Source organism: Mauremys mutica, chromosome 2, assembly GCF_020497125.1.
Source record: "Mauremys mutica isolate MM-2020 ecotype Southern chromosome 2, ASM2049712v1, whole genome shotgun sequence".
In the NCBI taxonomy this organism is placed as follows: Eukaryota; Metazoa; Chordata; order Testudines; family Geoemydidae; genus Mauremys; species Mauremys mutica.
The window spans coordinates 44,004,539-44,011,676 of NC_059073.1; the positions used below are offsets into that span (position 1 = coordinate 44,004,539).

At 44.0% G+C, this 7,138-nt stretch overlaps 1 protein-coding gene across 2 annotated transcripts in view; it reads right to left on the bottom strand.

The window, feature by feature from the left end:
- Nucleotides 1-7,138, bottom strand: part of PTDSS1 (phosphatidylserine synthase 1) — a 56,900-nt gene that overhangs the window by 49,343 nt on the left and 419 nt on the right. The window lies entirely within an intron of this gene.

The window sequence follows — 7,138 nt, forward strand, 5'->3', positions numbered from 1 at the left end:
GCCCCAGGACTCTTTGCTGCTTTTACAGATCCAGACTAGCATGACTACCCTGCTGTTACAGTAATTATTAGTAACTCAAATACAAGCATAGTTGATATAGCACATCTTTATTACTATTAAGATTAAAATCTTATTGCTTATAACTAAATATTTTAATATACTCATCATGAGCTTATCTAGATACCAATATACAATGCACACTAATATATTCCATTATTTCTTCCTTCCCTTTTAGCGTCAAATTTTCTTTCCAGTTTTACAATGGACTAAGCTGTGCATGGTGAAGTAAGGGTATCTTATTTCAGGATGGTTCAAAAATGAATCTGCAGCAGCAGAATTTGCCCCACAATAATTGCCAGGATGGGATCATTGAGGAAATAGTGCAAAGTCTAACATACAGTACTAACATTTAGCCTCAGATGCATGATTATAAATGTGGGCTGAGCCGCCCCTGGTGGGGGTGTGGAGCCCAGGGTGGAAGTGACGGATTCGTCTCTTCTGGGACCGACTGTGCCAGCCAATTGCACCAGCTTGATGGGCCCCCCAAAGCACGGGGCCTGAAGCAGTCGCCCCAATTCGCCCTACCCAAGGGGCGGCTCTGAATGTGTAACATATAATTTTCCCCTCTTCCAAAGTGCTGCATAATCTCCTATTTAGATTGTAAGCTCTTTGGGACAGGAACAACTTTTTTTGTTTTGTGTTTCTACAGCCCTTAGCATATTAGAGTCCTGATCTATAACAACAGCTCCTAAGTACTATGGTAATACAAATAAAGAATAATAATATATTACACCACAACAGAGTGCCATGGCAGCCTTTCCTACCCGTGAAACTTCTAAGCCCTGGATAGGTCAGGTCTGCCATGGGAAGGCTGCTGCCATGTGAAGCTCCCATACGGCACATGAATAGGGACCTACCAAATTCATGACTGTGAAAAACACGTCTCAGACTGTGAAATCAGATATCCCCCATGAAATCTAGCTAATGGAGGGGCAGGGCTGGGGGCGCCCCAGCTGGGGGCTCCTACTGCTCACCAGGCTCCAGCTGCTGGGGTGGGGTGGGACAGGACTTCCACTTCCCCTGCATAGCTGCTCAGGGGGAGATCAGACGCATCTCTCGGTACCTCCCCTGACTGCAGGAAGCTCATGGCTGCTACCAGCTCTGACGACTCCCAGCAGCACAGGGGAGATCAGACCCACCTCTACCTCCGGGAATCTCCCCCAGCTGCAGGAAGCTCCACAGCTGCTGCCTTCAGAGCCCAGAACTGAGGGTGGGAATCCCACGACCCTCTACATCAGCTTTGCAACCCCCCCCACACCGCCCTTTTGGCTCAGGAACCATGTGGTAACACCGCCCTGAAATTTCAGATGTAAACAAAAATGTGAAATTGACCAATTTAAAAACCCTCTGGCCCTGAAATTGACCAAAATGGACCATGAATTTGGCAAGGTCCTACATATGAGTAAAGCTCACCAACAGAAGTGGAGAGCTTTACTCATATTTAATAAAAGATATTTCCTCACCCACCTCTAAAGCACCTCATGGCAGTGACCCTTCTCTAATCTTCCCCCTGTTCCATCCAGATTTACTAGTGTCAGTTTCCTGCTTGTAGTGCCACCCATGCATATCTTTAGAGTCATTCCATGACTAGCTAAAAAACAAGAACTCTGCCCTAGCACTGGGCTCCCTGTGCTCCTCCAGGAGTTCTGCTCAGAGCTGCTCCCGTCTTCTCCAGCCGACCCCCAGATTCACAATGGCTCCACATACAGAGGTGGTATTCCTCTGCTACAAATTCACATAGCAGTGAACTTTCATTATTTTCACTTAGTAATGCCTGGTAGAATGTTTTCCATAAAAATGAAAGCCACTGAATGATTTAATAATCAAGTAAAATTGCTGCATAATTCAATGCAACCTAGCCACATACGTTAGAGAAGGGTGGACTAAGTCACTTAAGTTAAGCCTAAGGTGGCAGCAAATATATTTGGCTTTGTACAGATCAAGATTTCTGAGCCTTACAGAGCATTTTTTTTTTTTTGGTCACTACATGAACAGATCAGATTCTCTCCCCCCGTCCCCACCCCAAGACCCTGACGATTGTGTTAATCTTTAACATCTTTCTCTCTGTACATCTTCTTTACTTACTGCCTACTAGATAGTCAAAGCCTTAATTAAGAAAGCCAAAAGTTACTGCTTTAGTTAGTTCATTTGGGGATTAATACAGTGACACTTTTTAAAAGGATGTTTATCCTGTCCTCTTGCCAGAGGCAGGTAAGAAAAAATGTAAGTCATAGCTTAGTTACTGCTTCTAAGCTAGAAGATAGACTACAGTGTTTGTTTGGAAGATGTGTTGCTGGGAATCCCGAGAGGAAGGTGTAGGCCCAGGGAAACAAAATGACTGTCACAACAAACCATAATTAAGAAAATGTACTCGAGGGGCTGAGCCAAAAAAATAAAAATTCTGCACACAATATTTTAAAATTCTGAACATTTTATTTTCAATAAATAAATGTGGAGGTTCCAGCATGGTAGTGAGGAGCACAGGCCACTGGCTGCATGGAGGTGGGAGATCACCCTAAAGCCCCCCCATCCCAGCAGGGACTCGGCAGTTGCACTGTGTCAGGGTTGGGAAGAAGGGCCAGGCCTGCCCAGAAACACCCTGTGACCCTGCCCTTTTGTGCCAGGCACACCAGGTTTGGGCAGGCAGGCTCAGCCCAGCAGGATCCAAGTGTGAAGGGCCTTAGTGTGGGGGGACAGGGTTCTGTGTGGGGCAATGTGGGTGTGGGGGCACCTGGATGAACAGGGGCTCACTGCGGGGGGTTATGGGTGCAGGGGCAATGGGACTCTGCAGGGGGGTCCAGGTGAAGGTGGTTGGGGCTCAGCGGGGAGGGGGGGGGGTGTCCAGGTGTTGAGGGAGTGGGGCTTGGTCGGTGAGGGTCCAGGTCCAGCTGGCTGGGGCTCAGTGGGGTGGGGGTCTGGGTGCAGCTGTAACCCCACACAAAATCAAATCCGAAGCCAAGAGGTAGGATGGCCCAGCCATGTTGGTTTAATCAGCACGGTTCCAGTTTTTTGATGGGATGGGAATGCACAGTCCTGCATTCTATTCCTGCTTTAATAAAACACAGCCTGTCACCTCCATTAAATGCTGCTGTGTGGACTTCACAAAGGAGTGCCCCCCCCCAGCTACCCCTCAGTTGCCATTTGCCCCCTTGTTGATTGCCTCTCAGCTAAAAGAAAGCCAGACCCTCCTCCCCAGAGGAGAAAAGGGAAACCGTGGGGCACAGTCAATAGGAATCCGAGCCATAGCAACAGATTTGGAGGTGGGAAGCCAGAGACCAGCTTATCCAATAGGAAAAACAAGGCAGGTGCAGCAGTTGCCCTGAATATTTAGGTGACAGATACATTAGAAAAGCCTAAAATAGGCACCTTAGGCAATTAAACACACATTCAAATTGACTTTGTTGGCTTCTCCACATGGAAGCAACCCCTCTCTGAAGTCTAGCTCCACACCAGTCTGCCAACTTCAGGACTGTGACCTCTGTCTCCTGAGATCCTAATGAAGAACCACTACCAGGTTCCCAAAACTAAGGATGGATCTGGCTGCTGCATCCAACAGAAGATCTTTTCCCAGGTTCACCTGAGATCCTTACACTTCTGGCATAGAAGGAACTCAGGACGAGACAAGAAAGAGGCTTTCCGGGGCTGAGTTAGCCCATCCTGGTCTGATGTTCCTTAAAAATAAACTTGTACTAATAATTACACTACTAAGTGTATAAGACAACATGCCTGAATTTTGGGTTACCTGCCTGCATTGCACATGTGAATCTGTCACGGGTGGGTAGTAAGTGACTGCAGAAGGAAAGCAGTGCTGAGTCATTTATGTTTAGGTCTAGGAAAACTGGGACTCTCAGAAGGGATATTCCAAAGGGGCGGAGGAGTGATTGGGACTGGATGGCCCAAGCATGGGAAATGAGAACATGGTGGGTAGAGGCTCAAACACCATGATGAGGAGAACAGGGAAGACAGACAGTGGGGAATGTAACTGGAAACACATGACAAAATACTCTTTTCTTCTCTACGCCTATTCAAACAACTAGCCAGGTGTTGGGTATTGCCCCAGCAATGGAAGAAGAGCTGGCGTGTTCGTATTACTCAGATTGAGGAAGTTTTCATGGCAGTTGGTAGTGACAAGTGAGGAGAAAATGAAGGAAAACATAATGAGAGCTGTCATCCCCCACCCTTTGAGAAAAAAGAGAGAGAGAGAAACAAGGAGAGATGAAGAGATGTCAACAGGCAGTTGAAATGAACTGGAAATTAAAGGGAGCAGAAGAAAAAAAAGTGGGGGGGGGAGACAGACAAAAGAGGAAGATACCAGAGCTAGGAAAAAAGTGACAGCAGAGAAAGAAAAAAAAAGAAAAAGAAAACTAACAAGTCTATCCAAAAGCAAGTATCTGAGCACCTAGTTAATGTTCTGTGTCTTGAGGACCGTAGATCTGAACTCCAGCCCAACCCACCTTTATTTGGTAAAACATAAGGACTAGCCAGGGGTTGGCAACCTTCCAGAAGTGCTGTGCCGAGTCTTCATTTATTCACTCTAATTTAAGGTTTCGCGTGCCAGTAATGCTTTTAATGTTTTTAGGTCTCTTTCGATAAGTCTCTAATATATAACTAAACAATTGTTGTATGTAAAGTAAATAAGGTTTTTAAAATGTTTAAGAAGCTTCATTTTAAATTAAATTAAAATGAAGAGCCCCCCGGACCGGTGGCCAGGACCCAGGCAGTGAGAGTGCCACTGAAAATCAGCTCACGTGCCTCCTTTGGCACACGTGCCATAGGTTGCCTACCCTGGACTAGGCATTTCTTTTTTTCCCCCTGGGTGAATCATCAATCCCAAGGACCCAGTCTTCCAAGATACGCTCAGCATCTCACAGCATTGTGCCCTAATAGAATAACCAGTTGGCTTTGTCCAGGGATAAATGGTTTTAGGCACTAATACAGAACTATTTATGCAACAGAATACGGAGATACAGGGTCATAGCTAAGATTTAAAAAAGGGGTCTCTGGGCCATCCTACCCAAGTTACAAATGACAGTAAATGTTGATACTTGATGAGGACAAGGGATGCACTTTATCAGATGTATCTTGTTAAGTGCCACGCAGGTAGTAATAGGAAAGGGATGCATTTTGTTGGGAGTTTCTAATTAGATTTTTGATTTTCCTCTCTCACAAACACACATTTCCTCTCACACACACAAACAAACCCTTCCCAGTTTTACAAGATATATTGTTACCTTTGTAATTTAACGATTAGCTACATTTATATTCTCAAAATCAAAGCTATCAAATTACATTTTTTTTATTTTATCAGCCCTGAGAAAAGTAGTGACTCTCTCCTCTGTAATTCTCTGTTGCTGTTCAATCAGTAATAAAAAAAAGTCTAGTTGTAATCTGTGACCATATACATATAATGTCACTATGATCAACAAGTAAACAGTAAACATGAGTTCAAATCCTGCAAGGCTTACTTTGGCAAACCACCCACTGAAATTAGTTTGTTTTGACTAAGGACTGCAGGGTTGCATCTATAATGAAGAGAATTCACAAACTCCTGCTCAGGAAATACAGGTTTCTAGCAATCACCAAGCCAAAGGAGAATCACGAATACATGAGCAAGAGTGTGACCCTATTCAGGAGAAGACATTGGAGCATAGGTATATGCACATATATACTGGCCCCATTTCTGCATGGACCTCTGCATGAGTGGACCGCTACTGATTACAAATAAGACCCCAATCCTGCAAACATTTATGCATATGCTTAGCTTTACTTCTGTGAACAGGCCCAGTGACTTCAGTGGGACTACTCACAGAAGTAATGTTAGCACCTGAAGAAGTGTTTGCAGGATCAGGGCTTAAGCCATCACATTACCAGCGGTGTCTCTGTAGAAGAAAAAATTTACAAAAAATGACTGCATAAAACAATAGTGTTCAATAAGCAAAAGATGTGATGCTATAAAAGAAATGGTGTAGTTGATAACTTTTTTATTTAATAAAAATAAGTCTCAGATAACTGCTTGAGAACTATGTTCACTTCAACGAAGTGGTTTACAAAAACATGGTAGGAAACTAAACAACACTGAAAAAAATCACAGCATTAGACTTTACGGTACTGAGAGCAAGCTTTGTCATTTATTTGTTTAAAAAAAAAAGATATGAATCATTTCTAGTACCTGATACTCTATATGTTGCTAGAGATATAATACTTTTTAAGACACACTGTAATTTGGATTAAGCTCATTGAAAAATGCCAAAACAAAGTCTAACTTGATACTACCACTAGACCAAATTTTGATGCCACAGCTATGGTTTGATAAGATCTGTTACAGCTCACTCTCACTAATCTTGAAGAAATTTACCAGTGAGTATGGTAATGAAACAAAGAAACCCACCCTCCCTCCACTGTACACTACCTTCTCCATCTAGAAATAGGAAAAAGAAACGTACAACAGACTTCTGTCAGCACTGTCTTCTGTCACGATAAAAGGGACTAGTATCACTAACACAAGAGATGCCTTGTCTTTATCTACAATATCAGCACTTAAAATAATCTGAATTTGAGATGTTGACACAAAATATGTATCCAGTAATGAAGATTTCAGGTACATAACCAAACATACAGCAAACCCAAATGATTGTACTTCAGATTTACCCTGTGCATAAAAAACACCAGGCAAAGTGAATGAATGCCAGTTTGAATAAAGCCATAGTATGACAGTCTAGGATGCATTCTCCTGCTGCAGTCGGGTGCTTTCCAAACACAAAAAAATGCCTTCTCTTTATGGGTATTTTTAGGAGTCCAGGACATAAGTAATACTTGGCAGGGATGCCTTGACAGCATCCAGAGAGAGCGGGGGGCAAATCTAGCAGAGGTGCAGAACCCCAGTCGCACTGTGGCCATGTTCAAAATAATAGCTCGAATTTTTTTTTTTTAAAAGAAAACCTGGCGCATGGTCAAGACCAACCCATCCCGGTGTGACTGTCCCCCAGCTGGGCTGCGCCTCCGCAAGTCACTGAACTACTGGCCTGCCGCCTAGCCTGGCAACCTTCACGCCTAGCTAAGTAACCTTCCCTGGCTCTCC